This window comes from Pristiophorus japonicus, chromosome 3 (genome assembly GCF_044704955.1).
Source record: "Pristiophorus japonicus isolate sPriJap1 chromosome 3, sPriJap1.hap1, whole genome shotgun sequence".
Lineage (NCBI taxonomy): Eukaryota > Metazoa > Chordata > Chondrichthyes > Pristiophoridae > Pristiophorus > Pristiophorus japonicus.
The window spans coordinates 32,157,475-32,181,319 of NC_091979.1; positions in this window are offsets into that span (position 1 = coordinate 32,157,475).

Sequence of the window (23,845 nt, forward strand, 5' to 3'; positions counted from 1 at the left end):
CAGAGATGTTGGACTATATATACAAGTAATCCAGTAAGGCCTGGCCTAATAAGCTGTGAGACAAGTAGTTCAAATATCATTGTGGCAGCTGGGGAATTTAAATTCAGTTAAATAAATCTGGAATATAAAGCTAGCGTCAGTAATGACGATCTATGAAACTACTGGATTGTCATAAAACCCCATCTGGTTCACTAATGTCCTTTAGGGAAGGAAATCTGCCGTCCTTACCCGGACTGACCTATATTTGACTCCAGACCCACAGCAATGTGGTTGACTCTTAACTGCCCTCTGAAATGGACTAGCGAGCCACTCAGTTGTCAAGGGCAATTAGGGATGGGCAATAAATGTTAGGTTTTTTCAGTGGTGCCCATATCCCATGAATGAATATAAAATTTAAAAAAAAATGCTTATTCTTTGTGATAAACCCAATTTCAGCTGGATTAATCAAACTGCACCAGGTTACATATATCAAGGAACATGTTTTTAATGCAAGAAAAAACAATTACGTTCTTAATTAGTGCCTGATTGTGCTCATTCATAGAAGCTTTTACCTTTGTGATTCAGCGGAAACTTGAAACATAAAATCAATTCGAAAACTAGCACAATTTTGAGGGCATCTTGCGCCCGGATTGCCGATTGCACCCTAAGCAGAAACTCTACCCCATTAGTGTTTCTTCTCTCATACTTCTTACCGTTATAGGAGCTGAAACAGGCTGAGACTGCTTTCTGAAGAAGGCCACACCAACTCTCTCAACGTCACATCGGCTCTGCTCAAATCTCCACTCTTCTCTTTAAATATTCACCAAAACAATTATCGGGGCATGCTACATTTTTGCACAATTGCTGATCTAATTTTAAAGTTACAGGCTGTCATTTGTATAACTGATATCTATATCATATATAAAAGGGTCGATTTTAACAGAGCCGGGTGGTGGTGGGGGGTTGGGGGGTGGGGGGGTTGGGGCGTGGGGAGGGTGTGGGGGTGAGGGGGATTTGGGGTGGTTGAGGGGTGTGGGCGTGTTGAGGGGTGGGGGGGTGGGGGGTTGGGGTGGTTGAGGGGTGGGGTGTTGGGGTGTGGTGGGCAGGGGGGGTGTGGTGGGATGGGTGTGGGGGTTATGGGGGTGGGGATGGGTTGAGGGTTGGGGTGGGTGTGGGAGGTTGTGGGGTGGGGGGTGTGGGGGATAGGGGGTTGGGGGGTGGGGGGGAGGTGTGGGGGGATGTGGGGGGGTGGGATGGTTGGGGGGATTGGGGGTGCTGGGGGTTGTGGGGGGGTTGGGTGTGGGGGTTGTGGGGGATAGGGGGGTTGGGGGTGGAGGGGATGTGGGGGGGTGGGATGGTTGGGGGGGTTGGGGGTGTTGGGGAGTGCTGGGGGTTGTGGGGGGAGGTGTGGGGAGGGGTGGGATGGTTGGGGGTTTGGGGGTGCTGGGGGTTGTGGGGGGGGCTGGGTGTGTGGGGTGTGGGGGATAGGGGGGTTGGGGGGTGGGGGGAGGTGTGGGGGGGATGTGGGGGGTTGGGATGGTTGGGGGGATTGGGGGTGCTGGGGGTTGTGGGGGGGTTTGGGTGTGGGGGTTGTGGGGGATAGGGGGGTTGGGGGTGGGGGGGAGGTGGGGGGGTGGGATGGTTGGGGGGGGTTGGGGGTGTTGGGGAGTGCTGGGGGTTGTGGGGGAGGTGTGGGGAGGGGTGGGATGGTTGGGGGTTTGGGGGTGCTGGGGGTTGTGGGGGGGGGCTGGGTGTGTGGGGTGTGGGGGATAGGGGGGTTGGGGGGTGGGGGGAGGTGTGGGGGGGATGTGGGGGGTTGGGATGGTTGGGGGGATTGGGGGTGCTGGGGGTTGTGGGGGGGTTTGGGTGTGGGGGTTGTGGGGGATAGGGGGGTTGGGGGTGGGGGGGAGGTGTGGTGGGGGGGTGGAATGGTTGGGGGGTTTGGGGGTGCTGGGGGTTGTGGGGGGGTTGGGTGTGGGGTGTGTGGGGGGGTGGGGGATAGGGGGTGGGGGCGTGGTTGGGGGTTTGGGGGTGCTGGGGGTTGTGGGGGGGTTGGGTGTGTGGGGTGTGGGGGATAGAGGTGTTGGGAGGTGGGAGGGAGGTGTGGGGGGGATGTGGGATGGTTGGGAGATTTTGGGGTGTTGGGGGGTGCTGGGGGTTGTGGGGGGGTTGGGTGTGGGGGGGGGGCGGGGGGGTATGTGGCAGTGGTTGAGGGGTGAGGGTATAGGGGTGTGGGGGGTGGTGTGTGGGGGTGGGGTGGGGGTTGGTGATCTGAAGCAGGCAATGGACCCAAACAATGTCATCAGTGTGTGACCTAGCTGATTTTAACTCCCGGTCTTCACTTACATGTAGATTGTTGGCCTCTCAACCAAACCTACTACCTGGCTGGTCAGATGACCCAAAGTGCTTCACAGCAATGAAGTTATTTTTTGAATTGTAGTCACTGTTGTAATTAAGGTTAACTACAACTGGCAAGTTTTTAATAAACCAAGCTTGACATCATCTGATCACTACTTTCTGAAATACCTCATCTCTTTTACTCTTTTCAGTCTTAGTGGTCTCCTGCACTACGGGCCACAGCCCTTTACTGTGGTATTTTATTTTTTTTAAAAGGCTTTATTGCACATATTTGACTACACAACATTGTCAGAAAACATAGGGACATCATTTTGGGACATTAATTATGGCGGGGCGGTAATAATAGCGTCCGAGAAACGTTTGCACCTCAGTCAGCATAATTCATCAGCCGGGCCCTGAGTGTGGGGCGGAGCGCTAAGGGAGACATTACACACACCTTTTAGGGTGCATGGCCGGCTGAGCAACTGAAAATCCGTTGCTAACGAGCTGGCCTTGGAGTGCCCTAACAGAGGCTTTTGTGACATAAATAAAATCACAGCTAAAAACACAGCTAACATTCCCAATACCTTAAACACCCCACAATAAGCTAAATCACAAAAATAATCAAAACAATCAAACTTACCTCATTCACCAATTCCATCACTGACCGCCGTGGTTTGGCGGGCGATCCCACCATGGCGCGTTATTGGGTCAGCAAGCAACAAAACGGCTCGATGCTCCCGGGTGGTGCTGCTATGCGCCTCCGTAGAACCGGCAGCACATTTGCTGGTGGGGTGCTGGTAGCTGGCTGCCCAGCCGGAAAACATTTCCTCCGCCATTACCGCCCCTCTGGGGAGTGAACAGAGGTGGAAACATAACGAAAATACCGCCCTGAGTATTTTAGTCACAATGCGTAACATACATCAGTAAGGCTTAAGCACTCATTTTGTATTGGAACATCTGTCACGTACTTAATATTTAAATTGCCATCAATCTGTCAGCCATCTGGTGGGTGGGTAGAAAGGAAGACCATTGCATAGATTTCCTGTTATAATACTCACCAAACATAGAAACATAGAACATAGGTGCAGGAGGAGGCCATTCGGCCCTTCGAGCCTGCACCACCATTCAATAAGATCATGGCTGATCATTCACCTCAGTACCCCTTTCCTGTTTTCTCTCCATACCCCTTGATCCCTTTAGCCATAAGGGCCATATCTAACTCCCTCTTGAATATATCTAATGAACTGGCATCAACAACTTTCTGCGGTAGAGAATTCCACAGGTTAACAACTCTCTGAGTGAAGAAGTTTCTCCTCATCTCGGTCCTAAATGGCTTACCCCTTATCCTTCGACTGTGACCCCTGGTTCTGGACTTCCCCGGTATCGGGAACATTCTTCCTGCCCCTAACCTGTCCAGTCCTGTCAGAATTTTACATATTTCTATGAGATTCCCTCTCATTCTTCTAAACTCCAGTGACTACAGACTCAGTCGATCCAGTCTCTCCTCATATGTCAGTCCTGCCATCCCGGGAATCAGTCTGGGAAACAGTATAAAATGTTGTACAGGTTTGCAATTTAGCTTGTTAATTTGTCAAAACTGGTCCCTCAGATTAGCTCATGATTTTTGACATTTCTGATATCAATTACCATTTTAGGTAATGATAGTACAGTCAGGCCAGCACAGGAAAAAAATGAAGCAGTCAACAGTGCTATGCAGTATGATACAGAAGATGAGCTGGCAGTTAAGGGGAAACAGCATGACTTGCAACACAATCTCAGCATGAGAAGGGACACGAGCCAGCGGTCAATGGAGCGATGAAAGGAACCAGAAAAAGAGACTACAGTCACATCTGGTTAGGGTCAGCTGCCCTTTTCTTGCTTAGTTTGGTCATGATAAAATGTTGTAGGTTGCCAGGTACTTACAATACAGGCACATACACACACATCTCAGAGGCTCTTAATCATGTCAACATTTTCAGAACTGTAACCATTTGCTACATTTTTAAGACAATATTATTCGAGGTATTCATGTGCATGGTTCAAAGTTACAAAATTATTGTCAGCCTTGGCTTAGCACCTCTCTTGCCTCAGAGTCAGAAGGTCTCTGGCTCAAGTCCCACTCCAGCGATTTGAGCACGTGTTCTAGGCCGACACTCCAGCGCAGTACTGCTGGAGCACTGCACTGTCTATGGTGGTGCCGGCTTTCAGCTGAGACGTTAAACCGAGGCTTCGACTACCGCATCATGTAGACATCAAAGGCTCCATGGCACTATTTCGAAGAAGAGCAGGGGAGTTCTCCTGCTGTCCTCCTGGCCAACATTTATCCCACAACCAACCAGCATCATTCAAAACAAATTAGAAATGCACATCTTTATTACAAACGGAACACATCCTGCATATTAAGAGGTGGCCCTCTCACCTGTGTGACAGAGTGTTGTCGATTCTAGTGACACAACGAGATTTGATTGTGAATCTAGGCTGACACTTCGGTGCTGTATTGTCAGGTACCGTCTGGTAAAAAGCACAAGTTAAACTGAGGCCCCGTCTATATGTACAGATGGATGTAAAAGAGCCATGGCACTATTTAAAAATTAGGGGAGTTCCCCCGATAACCTGGTTTACTTTTATCCTTGAACCAACTTCACCAGAACAGATGAACTGGTCATTTATCTCATTGCTGTACATAAATTAGTTGCCATGTTTGCCTATATAACAACAGTGACTGCACTTGAAAGTAGATCTTTGACTGTGAAGCACTTTGAGGTGAACTGAGGAATTCAAATGTGCTATATAAATGGATATCATTCTTTCTATAATTTGGAATAAATTACATCAAATGCTGGCTTAGAATGAAATAATAAGGGCATTTAAATTCTATGAGAAAGAAAGATGGACTTGCATTTCTATAGCGCCTTTCTAGAACCCAGGACGTCCCAAAGCGCTTTACAGCCAATGACATACTTTTGAAGTGCAGTCACTGTTGTAATGTAGGGAAACGCGGCAATCAATTTGTGCACAACAAGCTACCATGAACAGCAACGTGACAATGACTAGAAATTCTGCTTAACGATGTTGGTCTCCTACCTAAGTTCTTGCCGGAACAAAGAAACATAGAAAATAGGTGCAGGAATAGGCCATTCGGCCCTTCGAGCCTGCACCACCATTCAATATGGTTATGGCTGATCATACACTTCAGTACCCCATTCTTGCTTTATCTCCATACCCCTTGATCCCTTTAGCCGTAAGGGCCACATCTCACTCCCTTTTGAATATATCTAATGAACTGGCCTCAACAACTTTCTGTGGTAGAGAATTCCACAGGTGCACAATTCTCTGAGTGACGAAGTTTCTCCCCATCTCGGTCCTAAATGGCTTGCCCATGGAATTTCAGAGGCAAGCTCCATCAACACTAACTATTGGGGCAACTTGTGTTCAAATAGTCCTCCTATCTGTATAGCCATCAAAACTATTTGGGAGTTAAATAAATGAAATTAAGCACAGTTGCTATCTAACCCTTACAAAATGCCATTTTCCACATCTCAATATACTATTGATAGTAAGTTGAGCTGTTCAGAGGTAATGTCAGGTGCATGATCCAGATTACTAATAGCCCCGACCTGTAAGAAGACAGCATTGGAAGGTGGGTATATAAGTAGGAATGCTAGCCACCGCAGCGAGCAGCGCGAGCTGACCCAGGAGTGCGTCACTGGAGTCCAGACAGCCCATTGGAGCGATGTCCGAGCCCAGCGCGGGGCTGAGAGTCGGCCCAGCAGGAGGCTGAGATCCGAGCACAGTGGGGGGCTGAAAGTTGGGCCCATTTGGAGCAGCATCCGAGCACAGTGGGGGGCTGAGTCGAGTCCAGCGGGGGGCTGAGAGTCGGGCCCAGCGGGGGGCTGAGAGTCGGGCCCATTAGAGTGACGTCCGAGCCCAGTGGGGGCCTGAGGGTCGGGCCCAGCAGGGGGCTGAGAGTCGGGCCCAGCAGGGGACTGCGTTTGAGCCCAGCGTGGGGCGAAGGTCTAGCCCAGCGAGGGGCGGAGGTCGAGCCCAATGAGGGGCAGCGTTCAAGCCCAGCGTGGGGCGAAGGTCTAGCCCAGTGAGGGGCAGAGGTCGAGCCTAGTGAGGGGTGGCGCAGCGGCCCAGGAGCGGCACGGCATATATAACATCAGAGAGGTCGTGGCCCATGAGTGGCACAGCATTTAACAGCAGTGGGTCGGGGCCCAGGAGCAGCGCAGCATTTAACAACGGAGGGGTCGTGGCGCAGCAGAGCTTGGTCTCTGTTATGTTCAGAATAAATCCACAGGACTATATCGCAAGCTCAAACTGTTGTGACCTTGGTCTCTTTATTCAGACTCCAGAGTGGAGAAGCAGCATGGTGAGTCACCTTTTATACCTGCTTGCCCCAGGGTGCACAGGTGACTTAGGTCTCCCACAGGTGTGCCCCCTAGTGGCAAGACTTACACTTGGATAAGGTCTACATACATACATGACTTCACTTCCCCCGCACCCCCCAAAGTCTTATTGTGCAAGTTATTTGCAAGTTGAGGCGATCTGGCGTCCCGTGCCCCTGGGTCGATCACATGGGTTGAAGTCTTGATATGGTGGGTTCGTCCTTGTGGTTGATGGCGAAGTTGATCATGTTGGTAGGTTTCTGGGGGCCAGGTCCTTACGGTGTGGTTCCTGGTTACCTGTCATTCGCAGTTTGGTCTTGTCCAAATGCTTTACTCGTTAGTCCGGTACATGGTTTCACAATCAAACGCTCCCTTTTCACCACATACACTCCATTCCGCCCCCCCCTTGGCTAATGCGGTGCTGATGGCCCGACTGCAGCCCTGAACATCACTTATTCTGATGTCGCATGGAGGGGTCGTGCACTTATGGTGCATTCTCTGCTGATGGCATGCGGAAGGCTTGGTTCTGAGTGATTCTGTCTGGTGATTGCGTAACACCCACGATAGCCAGGTCTGTAGGGAGTCTACTGTGGCAGGCATGGTGCTAGGTTTAGTGATTTGGATGCTGACCCTGAGGTCTGGCAAGCCCGGGATGGCCGCAATGGTCTTGAGACTTTCGGTAGTGGCGGGAGGCCTAGTGGTCCCCGTGGACATTAGGCCATAGTATGGGGGCTCCGGACCATCGACTGCATGTAGCCGCCCTGCCTTGCTTTGCAACGTTGGGGTGGGTCTATCGTCTTTTTGGTGGATAGGTTGCCACATCCCATCTAGCAGTTCACCTTTGGCAGGCGGTAACATGGGATCCTGGCTGGTCCATGTCCTAAGCTGGGGGCCGTTACGGTTGACCCCTCGCTTTCTAGCACTTCCACGACCGCAAGTGGGTCTGCAGGCTGCACCGTTTCCACCCCGGGGGTGGGCAACGGTGGCCAACTGAGAGCATGGGTACCGCTCTCTGTGTCTGGCCCGTGTCAGATAATGTTACAGTACACAGACAGTGTTGGACATTCTCGAAACAACGCATCGATAATGGTGCCTGTGCTCTCCCAACCTTGTGGGATGAGCAGCTTGACTGATTCGAGCACATACTGGGACACCCTTTGGTACGTCTCTTTAGTCCCGTGAACACAGGCTGCTGCTTTGTTTAACTTATTGGATACCCCTGTTCTATCGTTTGGGGCTTGCCCGCTACTTTTGCTTGCTGCACAACACTCCCGACCCCGTGCGGTAACATCTCACTTGCTACGAATGCTTTGTTAGATACATGTACAACTGGTTGGGATTCGCTCACTACTTTGGCTTGTGTACAACACACCTGACCCCATGTGATAACACATCATTTGTTACAAGTACTTTGTCAGATACATATAGGACTGATTGATGTTCGCCCACTACTTTAGCATGTTGTAACCCAACCCTATACAATGGTACATCATTGGCCGCGAAAGACCGCTCACACGGGTTACATGGCCACACAATTTATTTGAGCATGGTGGGTTTCTGGCCTTCATCACGGCCGCCCCTTTACCTTTGTCCCGAACCCAGTCATCTTCCTTGCTAGGCAACACATTCCTCCGTTCCATTGCGGCGACCTTCCGTGGTCTGGATGTTCTCTATTCCCGTGACCTGGACACACTTTCGTCCCGTGGTCTGGATGCCTTCTCGTCCCGTGGTCTGGACGCCTTCTCGTCCGTGTCCGTGATGCTGACTTCCATGATCTTCCTCCCCAGGATTTTTGCCTCTGGCGTCGTGAAGACATACTCGGATTGTTTTGGCTGGAGTCCCACTCCACATGGTCGACCTGGAGCCTCTTCCATCGTTGCGAAGAGGTCGCCGGCTTCGGGTGGTGGGTACCGCGCCTGTACCGCTGCTCGGTTGAACTTTACCTCCTCGTGTTTGTGATGAGCGGCCTGTGCCTCGGGGATCTGCAAATGGATCTGCACTTCGATGCCTGGTTCAGCTCGAAGAGGGGGTTTGCTCAGCCTTTGGGAAAGGGAGGCCTCGTTCGCCGGAGAGGGTACACAGAGATCTTCCCAGTTCCATCGAATCTTCCCCATCCACCTGCTGCCAAGCAGCGTTGGCCCATCACCTGAAACAATCCACAGTAATAATTCATGCACTGCTCCCTCATGGAATACCCTTATCTCTGCACTACCAATAACTGGTATCAGTTCCTTGGTGTAGGTACGCAGCTTTGCCTGAATCGGGATCAGCTCGGTTCGCTTGGCTTTGTCGCTTCACAGCCTCTCGAAAGCCTTCTGGCTCATGACTGATTGACTCGCCCCTGTGTCTGGTTCCATGGAGACTGGAGTGCCGTTAAGTTCAACTTTTAACACTATCAGAGTGTTTTTGGTGGTGAAGGTGTGTATCCCAAATACTTCCCCTTCATCCTCAGGTTCCGTTGCCATCCTTGCTGGATCGGTTGTCTTCTCCTGACTCTGCCTCGTGGTGGGTCAGAGATAGTTTGCACATTTGCTGGAGGTGCCCCATTGTTCCACAGCCCTTGCAAACATAGGGCTTGAACCGACATTGTTGAGCTCTATGGCTGCCCCCACAGCGCCAACATGGTGCTAATTTATACGCATTCATGCCCCACGGCAGACTCTGAGTCAGTCTAGGCCTAGGTCTGGCCTCTGCAATCATGTGGGCCCTGCCCTGTGCCGTCCTGCCTGCTGTAAACATTATTTTATGCACGGTGCTCGCCTATGAGCTTCGATTCTGTGAAGATATCTGTTTCGTGTTATCGCTTGTGGATATGAAGGCTTGGGCTATCGTGATGGCCTTGCTCAGAACTAGGGATTCGGCAGACAGCAGTTTGCGAAGGATGAACTCGTGGCCAATTCCAAGCAGAAAAAAGTCCAGCAACATTTCCCCCAAGGATCCTGCAAATTCGCACTGTCCTGCAAGGTGTCTTAGGTCGTCGACAAAACTCACCACGTTCTGGCCCTCGGAGCGACGGTGCGTGTAAAAACAGTACCTGGCCATCAGGGTGCTCTCCTTTGGCTTGAGGTGTTCCGTAGCCAGCATACACAGCTCTGCGTAAGATTTGTCTGTTATTTTGACCGGTGCTGGCAAGTTTTTAGGAGGCCATGTACCGATGACCCACATACGGTGAGGAGAATTGCCCTACACTTGGCCTCCGTCTCAGCCTTGTCCAATTCATTGGCCACAAAGTACTGGTCGAGGCGCTCAACAAAGGCTTCCCAATCATCACCCTCAACAAATCTCTGAAGAAAATCAACGGCAGCCATTACCACGTGAAAGTTCGTGATCCGTTACTCGTCACCAATTAGTTATGTTCAGAATAAATCCACAGGACTATATCGCAAGCTCAAACTGTTGTGACCTAGGTCTCTTTATTTCAGACTCTAGAGTGAAGAAGCAGCATGGTGAGTCTCCTTTTGTACCTGCTTGCCCCAGGGTGCACAGGTGACCCTTAGTTCTCCCACAGGTGTGCCCCCTAGTGGCAAGTCTTACATTTGGGTAAGGTCTACATACATACATAACAGTCTCAATTCGTCTTGTTCAATCCTTGCCATTGGATTAAGACCGAGCTCTGTCAAGCCTGTGTGGTGGCTGATATGCAATGGTCACCACACGTTAAAAAATCCATGCACAGTCATCTTCCACCATTTAAGATGTTACTCATTGTAACACCTGTGAGCCCATCTTTTTTTGGTGTGAAGAGCGTCATCCTCATTATGAGGGATTGCCTAGTAGTAGTAGTAAGGTGCATTTATGGAAAATAAGCAATTCAGTAACCTTTCATTATGTATGATTTTACTAACCTAGTGATAACTGCAAGAAAGTGACTTACTAAATCTCATGCAGTGAAGAATCAGGTTTTGGGGGATTGTGTGAGCTTTAATACAGCTGTTTACTGGAAGTGTTGATTGGAAGACAGAATTGTGAGTTTAACAAGCCACTTCATTGCAGCAAGGGCCATGGAAATGCATGTGCTAAAATTTGCTTCCATCTCCTTAATCAGTCTTTTACCAAACTGTTCTTGCATGTTCTTGTGAGGCTGTAAACATTTCCCATAATACTGTCAAGAGCTATGTAGAGCCAGAGAAATGGGAAAAACTTCAGCTCTGATGCTATCTTGCTAACTCTATCATAACATTTGTGTTTCGTTAAGTGCTATTTATCTCTGTAATGTCAAAACCTACTGCTGTATTTTCCTTTGAGGTACTGTGCATTTACGAATGTTATTGAGAGGCAAAAATGAGTAGATTTCAGTGGTGCGACTTATTTGCCACAATCCCGCCTCAAGAAATGGCCAGCAAAATTCTCCTCACCAAAAACTGTTTGTCCCAATACTTGCAGGTTACTGCCCGACTGGCAAAGTCCTAACGTTATGTACCTTTCTGCTAACTGCGCATGGTAGAAGGTCACAACTCTGGAGCTTGTGTGAATCTCATACATGTGCAGTTTCCCATTGCTTGGCAAATCCACAATATACAAACATATGAAAAGGGACAGGATAATATCAGCTGGTCCATCAAGTCTGTCACATCACTACATGGTGTGAACTACCCACACTATTCACCCGATGCCCCTTTCCTCCACCCCCTGCCCCCCAACCTCAGTCATACAATCAAGAAAAACCTTAAGCCAATTTAAAAGAAAGAAAGACTTGCACTTTTATATAACACCTTTCACAACTTCAGTACATCCCAAAGCACTTTACCGAAGGCATTTGACAAGGTGCCACATAAAAGGTTACTGCACAAGATAAAAGTTCATGGGGTTGGGGGTAATATATTAGCAGAGTGAGAGGATTGGCTAACTAACAGAGAACTGGGAGTCGGGATAAATGGTTCATGCTCTGGTTGGCAACCAGTAACTAGTAGGGTGTTGCAGGGATCAGTGCTGGGACCCCAACTATTTACAATCGATATTAACGACTTGGAAGAACGGACCGAGTGTAACGTAGCCAAGTTTGCTGACGATGCAAAGATGGGAGGAAAAGCAATGTGTGAGGAGGACACAAAAAATCTGCAAAAGGACATAGACAGGCTAAGTGAGTGGACAAAAATTTGGAAGATGGAGTATAATGTTGGAAAGTGTGAGGTCATGCACTTTGGCAGAAAAAAAATCAAAGAGCAAGTTATTATTTAAATGGAGAAAGATTGCAAAGTGCCGCAGTACAGCGGGACCTGAGGGTACTTGTGCATGAAACACAAAAGGATAGTATGCAGGTACAGCAAGTGATCAGGAAGGCCAATGGTATCTTGGCCTTTATTGCAAAGGGGAGGGAGTATAAAAGCAGGGCAGTCTTACTACAGCTATATAAGTTATTGGTGAGGCCACACCTGGAATACTGCGTGCAGTTTTGGTTTCGATATTTACGAAAGAATATACTTGCTTCGGAGGCAGTTCAGAGAAGGTTCACTAGGTTGATTCCGGGGATGAGGGGGTTGACTTATGAGGAAAGGTTGAGTAGGTTGGGCCTCTACTCATTGGAATTCAGAAGAATGAAAGGTGATCTTATTGAAACATATAAGATTATGAGGGGGCTTGACAAGGTGGATGCAGAGAGGATGTTTCCACTGATGGGGAGACTAGAACTAGAGGGCATAATCTTAGAACAAGGGGCCGAACATTTAAAACAGAGACGAGGAGAAATTTCTTCTTTCAGAGGGTTGTAATCTGTGGAATTTGCTGCCTCATAGAGCTGTGGAAGCTGGGACATTGAATAAATTTAAGACAGAAATAGACAGTTCCTTAAACGATAAGGGGAGAAGGAGTTATGGGGAGTGTGCGGGGAAGTGGAGCTGAGTCCATGATCAGATCAGCCATGATCTTATTGAATGGCGGAGCAGGCTCGAGGGGCCGTATGGCCTACTCCTGTTCCTATTTCTTATGTTCTTATGTTCTTATGTACTTTTGAAATGTAGTCACTGTTGTAATGTGGGAAACATGGCAGCCAAGTTAAAGTAAGCTCCCAAAAACAGCAATGCAATATTGAACAGATAATCTGTTTTAGCGATTGATGTTGAAGGATAACTATTAGCCAGATCACCGGGGAGAACTCGAAATATTGTGATGTGATCCTTTACGTCCACCTGAGAGGGCAGATGGATTGCGTTTTAACATCTCATTCATAAGCCGGAACCTCTGACTTTGCAGTATTCCCTCAGCACTGCGCTGAAGTGTTAGCCTAGATTTTTGTGTGTAAGTCTCTGGAGTGGGACTGAGGCGAGAGTGCTACCACTGAACCTCAGAAAAATTTCTCTTCGACCCTGAAGAGAATCAAGCAAGGTCCAGAAGCGCACAGTCTCCGTTCCTTCTTTTACCTTCTAGAATTTGAGAAGTTTTTCATTCACAGAAGACCTGATTCGCCACAAATACTGCAACTATACTTGAGGTCAACAACCCTTTGTGAAACGATATACTTCCTAGCGATAGCCTAAATCTAAGCTTTTGTAATTGTCGTGTATTCAACCATCATTGTAACCCATGTATAAGTTGACCTAAGTTGTACACCTTGAGAACATTGACCACAAGGGGGAGAACTTGTGGGAGACACTCCTAACCTGGACTTTCAGGTATAAGAGGGGAAGCTCCATCCACCTTCATCACTTGAGGTCTTGGTAATAAAGGTAACTGGTCACAGAGTGACCTTCTCTCAAGTATGGGCCTCGTGTGCATTTATCCTGTGTAGTAAGGACATATTATTGGTGATGAGAAACTGGGATTTAAACCACGCGAGCATGGCCACTAGCAGCACAGAAGAGAGGTACTGTGTTGGTGATGATTGGGACGACTTTATTGAGAGACTACAGCAAAGTTTTGTCACTAAGGAATGGTTGGGACAGGATTCGGCCGACAAACGCAGGGCTCATCTCCTGATGGTTTGTGGATCCAGAACGTACTCCCTGATGAAGAACCTTCTAGCGCCAGAGAAGCTGGCAGACAGGATGTTCGAAGAGCGCAGTAAGTTGATCGGGGAACACCTTAAACCGGCAAGCAGCATGCACATGGCGAGACACCAGTTTTACACGCACCGGCAGCGAGAAGGCAAAAGTGTTCCTGACTTCGTGGCAGATCTCTGGCGACTGGCGAACCTATGTAACTTCACAGATGCATGCAGAGCGGAGATGCTGCGAGACTTTTTTATTGAGAGCATCGGGCACGCTGGGGTTTTAAGGAAACTGATTGAGACCAAAGACTTGACCTTGGAAGCGGTGGCTCTGATAGTCCAGACATTTATCTCAGGGGAGGAAGAGATCAGAATGATGTATGACAAAAATCTTGACTCAAATGCGGCAAATGACCAGGGAGTCAATATTGTTAACGCGGCACACAGTTCTCCAGGCAGACAAGGGCAATCGGACATGCCCCAGCATGTAGTCGAATCCAAAGGGGGAATTCAACAGAGATAATGGCTAGCTGAATGGTGATGCAAGCCATTGCAATGGACAATGCGGCCAGTAATGGGGCCATGAGCACCTTTTAATGGTGCGCTGAAGGACAGTTTCAGAGACGATTGACTGGTAATGGACCTTTTGTTTTCAACAACGGGGCCTCCAGCTCATGCTAGAGGTGTGGAGGCAAACACCCAGCCAGAGCTTGCAGGTATCAGCAATATACCTACAGAAACTGCAACGTCAGCGGTCACTTGGCACGTATGTGCAGGAATCCTGCAGCCAGGTTGATGTACGAGGAGGACGGGCCCGATGTAAGCCCTACGAGGCCAAATGAATACTGGGGGAAATTGCTGGAAGCTGAAGTTCAGCGAGTTCATGTGGAGCACATTTACAGTTCATACACCAGGACGCCACCGATAATGATGAAAGTGCTCTTCAATGGCATCCCAGTATTCATGGAGCGAGACACAGGGGCCAGCCAGTCCCTGATGAGTATCAAACAGTTCAAAAGGTTGTGGGTGTCCAAGGCTAGGAGGCCAAAATTATTGCCAATTGACGCACGGCTACAGACATATACAAACGAGATAATTCGGTGCTAGGCAGCACCACGGTAGTTGTGATGTACAAAGATTCGGAGAACAGGTTGCCACTCTGGATTGTCCCGGGAGACGGTCCCGCACTACTGGGGAGGAGTTTGCTTGCTGTCATGAACTGAAAATGGGGCAATGTCAATGCAATTTCTTCTGTGGAGCGAGTATCATGCTCACAGGTCCTGGACAAATTTGACTCATTATTTCAACCCAGCATCGGCACTTTCATGGGGGCCAAGGTAGTGATTCACATAAACCCGGATACCAGGCCAGTAAACCACAAGGCCAGAGCATTGCCGTACATGATGCGGGAAAAGCTAGAATGCGAATTGGACTGCCTGCTGAGGGAAGGCATCATCTCGCCAGTCAAATTCAGTGACTGGGCGAGCCCGATTGTGCCGGTGCCCAAGGCGGATGGGTCGGTCAGGATATGCGGCGATTACAAGGTCACCATCAATCGGGTGTCACTCCAAGACCAGTACCCGCTACCGAGAGCGGAGGACCTCTTTACAATGCTATCCGGTGGCAAACCTTTTTCAAAATTGGACCTGACCTCAGCTTACATGACCCAGGAGCTGCCGAGTGAGTTGAAGAAGCTGACCACCATCACGACACATTAGGGGTTTTTTGAGTGTAACAGATGTCCGTTCGGGATTCGTTCGGCCGCCGCGATCTTTCAGCGAAATATGGAAAGTCTCCTCAAGTCGATTCCAAGGACGGTGATTAATACGACATCCTCATCACGGGTCACGATACTGAAGAACACCTCCACAATCTGGAGGAGGTGTTACGCAGACTGGACCACGTAGGGCTGCAACTGAAAAAGACGAAGTGCGTTTTCTTAGCTCCAGAGGTAGAATTCCTGGGGAGGAGGGTAGCAGAAGATGGGATCAGACCCACTGGGTCCAAAACGGAAGCGATCCAGAGAGCACTCAGACCCCGTAATACGACGGAGCTGCGTTCATTCCTGATGCTCCTAAACTATTTTTGTAACTTTCTTCCCAAATTGAGCACGGTGTTTGAGCCACTACACGTGATCCTTCGCAAAGGTCGCGATTGGGTCTGAGGGGACAGCCAGGAAAGGGCTTTTGATAGAGCACGCAACTTGTTATGCTCCAACAAATTGTTAACGTTATATGTCCCGTGTAATAAACTTGTTCTAACGTGCGATGCGTCATCCTATGGGGTCGGGTGTATGTTCCAGCATGTGAATGCCAATGGTCAGTTACAGTCGGTAGGTTATGCCTCCAGAAGTCTGTCCCAGGTAGAAAGGGGCTACGGGATGGTAGAAAAGGAAGCGCTAGCATGTGTATATGTAGTAAAGAAAATGCACCAGTACCTGTTTGGCATGAAATTTGAGCTGGAGACAGATCACAAACCCCTAACTTCCCTTTTGGCCAACAACAAGGCCATAAATGCGAATGCATCGGCCCGCATACATAGGTGGGCACTTACGTTAGCCGCCTATGATTACACAATTCGGCACAGACCGGACACTGAAAACTGCGCCGATGCACCCAATAGCCACCACTGAGGGGACAACTGAGCATGATGCTGAGATAGTCATGGCTGTTGAAGCTTTCGAAAGCGAAGGCTTACCTGTGACAGCCCGTCAGATTAAAGTCTGGACAAATAAAGACCTGCTACTGTCTTTAGTTAAGAAATGTGTCCTGAATGGGGACTGGGCATGTCCTAAGGAATTTAAACCATTTCATAGGCGCAAGGATGAACTTTCGATTCAGGCCAATTGCCTACTGTGGGGAAACCGAGTAGTCATGTCCCAGAGGGGCAGAGAGGTGTTTATCAGAGAACTTCACAATGAACACCCAGGCATTGTCATGATGAAGGCAATTGCCAGGTCACACGTTTGATGGCCAGGGATAGATGCAGACCTGGAACTTTGTGTTCGCAGGTGCAACACATGTGCTCAGCTGGGCAACGCACCCAGAAAAGCCCCCCTTAGCCCCTGGTCCTGGCCCGCCAAGCCATGGTCACGCATCCATGTGGACTATGCAGGTCCTTTCAAGGGAAAAATGTTTTTGGTTGTAGTAGATGCCTACTCCAAATGAATTGAGTGAGCCATTTTAAATTCAAGCACATCCTCTGCCACGGTAGAAAGTCTACGGGCAATGTTCACTGCCCACGGTCTACCAGACGTCTTAGTCAGCGACAATGGCCCGTGCTTCACAAGCACTGAATTCCAGGACTTCATGGCAGGCAATGGAATAAAACATGTCAGAAGGGCACCGTTCAAACCGACCTCAAACGGCCAGGCAAAACGAACAGTGCAGATAATCAAACAGGGGATGCTCAGAATCCAATGGGGTTCCCTACAAAGCCGCTTATCACATCTCCTCTTGGCCAATAGATCCCGACCACGCTTGCTTACAGGGGTTCCACCCGCAGAGCTGCTAATGAAAAGAACGCTCAAAACCAGGTTATCCCTTATACACCCTACTATAAAAGAAATTGTTGAGAGCAGGCATCAGTCACAATGTGACTACCATGACAGGAATGCAAGGGCACGATGTATTGATGTCAATGACCCTGTTTTTGTCCTTAATTACGCTGCAGGGCCCAAATGGCTTGCAGGCACTGTGATTGCCAAAGGGAGGAATAGAGTTTTGGTAGTTAAACTTACCAATGGACAAATCTGCCGCAAACACGTGGATCAAACTAAAAGGAGGTTCAGCAACCCCATAGAAGAAGCAGAAGAAGAACACGACATAAAGTTTACTCCACCACAGGTGACAGAACACCGGAACAAAGTGGAGGAGAGCCCATCACTGTGGGCAGTCCGGACAGGCTTGAGGCACTGCAAACAGCAGACACTCAGGCCAACGTCCAACATCCAACTCAGACGCTCTACAAGGGAGCGTAAACCACCAGAGAGACTTAATCTGTGATCCCAATAAGACTTTGGGAGGAGGTGATGTCATGTATTCAACCATCATTGTAACCCATGTATAAGCTGACCGAAGTTGTACACCTTGAGAACATTGACCACAAGAGGATGAACTTGTGGGAGACACTCCTAACCTGGACTTTCAGGTGTAAAAGGGGAAGCTCCATCCACCTTCATCACTTGAGGTCTTGGTAATAAAGGTAAGTGGTCACAGAGTGACCTTCTCTCAAGTATGGGCCTCTTGTGCATTTATGCTATAGTAAGGACATATTAGTAATGACATATTAGTACCTCCTAGTCCTCCCCTGTCTATATAGCTCAAATAGTTTATCCTCTTGGATAGAATATAATCTAATTATTTTAAAGATGCCAATCACATACCTTTGAGCTTAAGTGTCAGCTGTGGCCCAGTGGGAGTACTCTCGCCTCTGAGTCAGAAGGCTGTGGGTTCAAACCACAATCCAGGAAGTTATAGCACAAAAAATCGAAGCTGGCACTCCAATGGAGTGCTGCACTGTCAGCGGTGCCATCTTTTGAAGTGCTGTCTCAAGTGGACATAAAATATCCCAAGGCACTATTTTGAAGAAGAGCAGGGGCATTATCCCCAGTGTCCTGGCCAATATTTATAACTCAATCAACAAAACAAAAACCAGATTATCTGGTCATTATCAAATTGCTGTTTGTGGGAGCTTGCTGTGCGCAAATTGTCTGTTGCGTTTCCTACATTACAACAGTGACTACATTCCAAAACTACTTCATTGGCTGTAAAGCACTTTGGGACATCCGGTGGCCATGAAAGGCTCTATATAAATCCAAGTCTTTCTTTTTAAGCCCCATTTTTCTAGACCTGACGATGATTTGGCACAAGAGAAGCTGGCACCCAAATTTAAGACAGTAATTAAAGTCCTGATACTTGTAAAGTCCTTCCCCTCAGTACAGATTCACATGAGGCATGTAGTGAAGTCAAGGTCACTCTGGATCTGCACCTTTATTTCACAGCTCTGGAATGCTGCACTTGCCTGAGACCTGTCCTTACATACCTGTCTCTTGCAAGTGCACTCCTGGTGGTAAGGTATGCTGGTGGTTACAGGTCATATCTTATTACAGTCATGTATAGCATGTTAGGATACAGTTATATATAATAATGTAAGATACATGACATCACCCTCCCCCAAGGTCTTATTGTCTTTATAAGTTCAGTGTCTCAGGTGGTCTACGCTCTCATGTGGAGTGTCTGAGTTGTGGTTCAGTTGTTTGCCTTGGTGGCTGTTTTTCTTTGGGTGTGAATGCTGGTATCTCGCCTGTTTCGATTGGTATGATTGTTGTTGACTCGCCTGGGCTGTCTTTTGGGATTGCCCTTTCCTTAGGTTGTTCCCTCTGTCTGTCCACCAGGTGTTGTGCGAGTTCCACATTGTAGTCTGCCTCTGGTTCCGCAGTGTTGTTGGTAAATCTGCTTTTGACTTGGTCTACATGCCTCCGGCAGGTTTTTCCATTGTCCATTTATACTATCAGTAGCCTATTTCCTTCCTTGCCCGTTACTGTCCCTGCAAGCCATTTGGGACGCCTGCCATAGTTTAGTACAAACACTTTGTCCCCTATCTCATTCCATCTCCCCCTCGAATTTCTGTCATGGTACACAGTCAGTTTATGGTGCTTTGCCTCAATGATTTTGTGCATGTCTGGGAGGATTAATGAGAGCCTTGTTTTTAAAGTCCTTTTCATCAACAGTTGCACGGGGGGGGGATCCCAGTCAGTGAGTGCGGACGAGATCTGTATGCCAGCAGCAGTCGCGACAGGCGACCCTGCAGCGTGGGACCTTGGATTTTAAGCATGCCTTGTTTAATGATTTGCACTGCTCTCTCCGCCTGGCCATTGGAGGCCGGCTTGAACGGTGCCGTCTTGACATGATTTATGCCGTGGTCAATTATGAAGTCTTGGAATTCTGCGCTGCTGAAGCACGGACCATTGTCACTGACCAATATGTCAGGGATTCCGTGCATTGCAAACATGGTTGCGAGACTCTCCACAGTGGTGGAAGTTGTGCTCGAGTTTAAAATGATGCATTCGATCCACTTTGAAAATGCATCTACAACTACGAGGAACATTTTGCCCATGAATGGGCCCGCATAGTCTACGTGCACCCGCGACCATGGTTTGGTAGGCCAGGGCCAGGGGCTCAGTGGAGCCTCCCTGGGGGCATTGCTGAGTTGGGCACAAATGGTGCACCTTCGGACGCAGAGCTCCAAGTCTGCGTCAATACCAGGCCACCAGACGTGGGATCTGGCTATGGCCTTCATGAGAACGATCCCCGGGTGCTCGCAGTGGAGCTCCCGGACAAATGCTTCTCTGCCTCGCAGAGGCATGACTTCTCGGCTGCCCCACATCAGGCAGTCTGCTTGTAGAGATTGCTCATGCATGCGCCTGTGAAAGGGTTTTAATTCCTCGGGGCAGGCATCGCGAGCTTCTGCCCATTCACCGGTTATGAAACATCTTTTTACTGGGGATAACGTGGGGTCGCTGGCCGTCCAGGCTCTGATTTGGCGAGCCATCTTGGGCGAACCTGTGGACTCAAAGGCATTGATTGCCATGACTGTCTCACAGTCCTGTTCGTCAGACCCTTCCGTGGTCGCCAGGAGTAGCCTGCTGAGCGCGTCGGCACAGTTGTCTGTGCCTGGTCTGTGACTTATGTCATGGCCGAAGGACGCCAGCATGAGTGCCCACCGTTGAATTCGCGCCGAGACATTGGCGTTTATTGCCTTGCTTTCGGATAGGAGGGACGTGAGGGGCTTGTGGTCGGTTTCTAATGCGAACTTGGCCCTGAAAAGATATTGGTGCATCTTTTTGACACCGTACACGCACGCGAGCGCCTCCTTCTCTACCATTCCGTACCCACGCTCCGCCCGCGAAAGGGACCTGGAGGCATAAGCTATGAGTTGTCATTTGCCCGCACTATTGACATGTTGCAAAACGCACCTGACCCCATACGCTGACGCATCACATGTGAGAACTAGCTTTTTACCTGGGTCAAAGAAAGTCAAAACACTGTTGGAACACAGAAGGTTACGTGCCCAATTGAAGGCGCGTTCCTAGGAGTCCCTCCAAAACCAATCGCACCCATTCCTGAGTAACACTTGGAGAGGCTCCAGTAGCGTGCTTAAGTTCTGCATAAAGTTCCAAAAGTAAGTGAGTAGCCCGAGAAAGGCGCGCAGTTCTGAGACATTCCGGGGCCTGGGTGCCAGGCGAATTGCTTCTGTTTTGGACTCTGTTGGGCGGATTCCATCAGCGGCAATCCTTCTGCCTAAAAATTCAACCTCGGGTGCGAGAAACAGGCACTTGGATTTCTTGACTCGTAAGCCTACCCGATCCAACAACTTCCTCCAAATTACGGAGATGGGAGTCGGTGTCCCTGTCCGTGATAAGTATGTTGTCTTGAAATACAACCGTCCCCGGTATGGACTTGAGCAGACTCTCCATGTTGCGCTGGAATATGGCAGCTGCCGACCTGATGCCAAATGGGCATTGATTGTACATGAAAAGGCCTCGATGTGTGTTGATGGTGGTGAGTAGCTTGGATTCCTCGGTCAATTCTTGCGTCATATACGCAAATGTGAGGTCTAATTTTGAGAAAAGTTTACCTCCAGCTAATGTGGCAAATAAGTCCTCCGCTCTGGGCAGTGGGTACTGGTCCTGTAGGGAAACTCTGTTTATGGTAGATTTGTATTCCGAACAGATACGTACGGATCCATCAGGCTTCATGACTGGGACGATGGGACTTGCCCAGTCGCTAAATTCCACAGGTGATATAATGTCTTTCCGCAGAAGCCTGTCGAGTTCGTGTTCAATCATTTCCATCATCACATAGGGTACAGCTCTGGCCTTGTGATGGACCGGTCTAGCATCCTGTAGCATGTAGATTTTGACTTTGGCCCCTTTGAAAGTGTCCACACCTGGCTGAAAGAGATGTTCAAATCGCTTTATAACTGTTGAGCACGAGGTCCGTTCCTCTAATGACATGGCATGGACATCATCCCATTCCCAGTTTAGTTTTGTCAGCCGGCTTCTCCCCAGCAGTGCTGGGGGGTCTCCGGGGACAATCCACAGGGGAAGTCGGTTCACTGTCCCTTTGTGTGTGACAGAGAGCATGGCGCTGCCGAGGACTGGTACGATTTCTTTGGTATAGGTCCTTAGTTTGGTGTCGACCCTTGTGCGTTTTGGTCTGTCTCTTTTATGCGGCCACAGTTGTTCAAATTGTTGAGCGCCCATGAGAGATTGACTCGCTCCCATATCCAGCTCCATGTTGACAGATATCCCGTTGAGTTGGCCCCTCATCATTATAGGAGACGTTCTGTTGTAGGAGCAGTGGCCATTGATCGTGTTGACTCGCTGTACATCGGTGTCCCGGGTACTGTCCCCACCATCTTCTGGTCCGCTTTCCGACCCATCCGATTCGCATACCAGCCAAGCTGCCGTTTTTTTGCACATGCGGGCCAAATGCCCTGTATATTCACAATTTCTGCAATCAGCCTGCTGAAATCGACATCCCCTTGACGAGTGTCCACCCCCACATCTCCAGCACAGACCTGTTCCATTGTTCAAAGTGTTCCCAAAGAATGAGCTGCGTCTGGCTGATCTCTCTTGAGCTTCTCTCAGTTTGTAGTTGATTGCTCGCATTGTGGGTTGATGAGGTTTGAACGGCCATTCCTGTGGCCCTTGATGGCTTCTGCCTGCTGTTGAGAGCCTGATCTCCCGGTTTTGTCTGTGTGTGGGGGTAGCAGCTTGTTTAATGCTGTGAACTTCTTCTTCCGATATTTCGTTAGTTGTCGTACCTGCATTGTAAATCAACCTCGATTCTTCTTCCCCTATCAAGAATGTCTGTGCAACCAGTGCTGCTCCCTCTAAGGTCAGGTTCTTGGTCTCTATGAGCTTTTGGAATATGCCTGCGTGGCCTATTCCTTCAATGAAAAAGTCTCTCAGCATTTCTTTCCTCAGTTCATCGGAGAACTCACATAAACCTGCCAACCTCCGAAGTTCCGCCATGAAGTCGGGTATGCTCTGGCCCACACAGCGTCTGTCGTTGTAGAAACTATGTGTGGCCATGTGTAAGCTGCTTGCTGGCTTCAGGTGGTCTCTTACCAGTGTGCTCAATTCTTCAAACGACTTGCTTGCTGGTTTCTCGGGTGCCAAAAGATCCTTCATTAAAGCGTATGTTTTCGAGCCACAGCTGGTCAAGAGATGGGCTCTTCTCTTGTCTGCCTTATCGTCGCCTAACCAGTCTTTGGTTACAAAGCTTTGCTGGAGCCTTTCTATAAAGTCCTCACAATTGTCTCCCGCATTGTACTTTTCATCTGATCCGTTGTTCGCCATTCTGTGGATTTTGTAATCTCGTAACTCGTCGCCACTATAAAGTCCTGTCCCCTCAGTACAGATTCACACGAGGCATGTAGTGAAGTCAAGGTCACTCTGGACCTGCACCTTTATTTCACAGCTCTGGAATGCTGCACTTGCCTGAGACCTGTCCTTATATACCTGTCTCTTGCAAGTGCACCCTTGGTGGTAAGGTATGCTGGTGGTTACAGGTCATATCTTCTTACAGTCATGTACAGCATGTTAGGATACAGTTATATATAATAATGTAAGATACATGACAATACTGAAAACTGATCACCCTAAGTTCAATGAATTAAGAGATTTGATGGAAAAGAAGCAAGGTTACACACAAATCTGATGTGATATTTCAACTTTGAAATAAAATTCCTTGTTGATGAGCACATAAACTGGTTTGGCTCCTGCAAAAGCTTTTTTAACACTCTGCAATTCTTGAAATGCAGACCTTTTTGTGAAAACCTCTTCAATGCGCCCTCTGTGGGCAGTGAGGTGAATTGCTGATCCAGGGTAATGGGAATGTGACAACATTCTTCTGTAGAATCATAGAATCATAGCAATTTACAGCACGGAAGGAGGCCATTTCGACCCATTGTGTCCGCGCCGGTCGACCAAAAACTATCCAGCCTAACCCACTTTCCAGCTCTTGGTCTGTAGCCTTTAGATTATGGCACTTTAAGTGCATATCCAAGTATTTTTTTTAATGTGGTGAGGGTTTCTGCCTCTACCACCCTTTCAGGCAGTGAGTTCCAGAACCCCACCACCCTCCGGGTGAAGACATTTCCCCTCATATCTCCTCTAAGCCTCCCCGAATTACTTTAAATCTCTGTC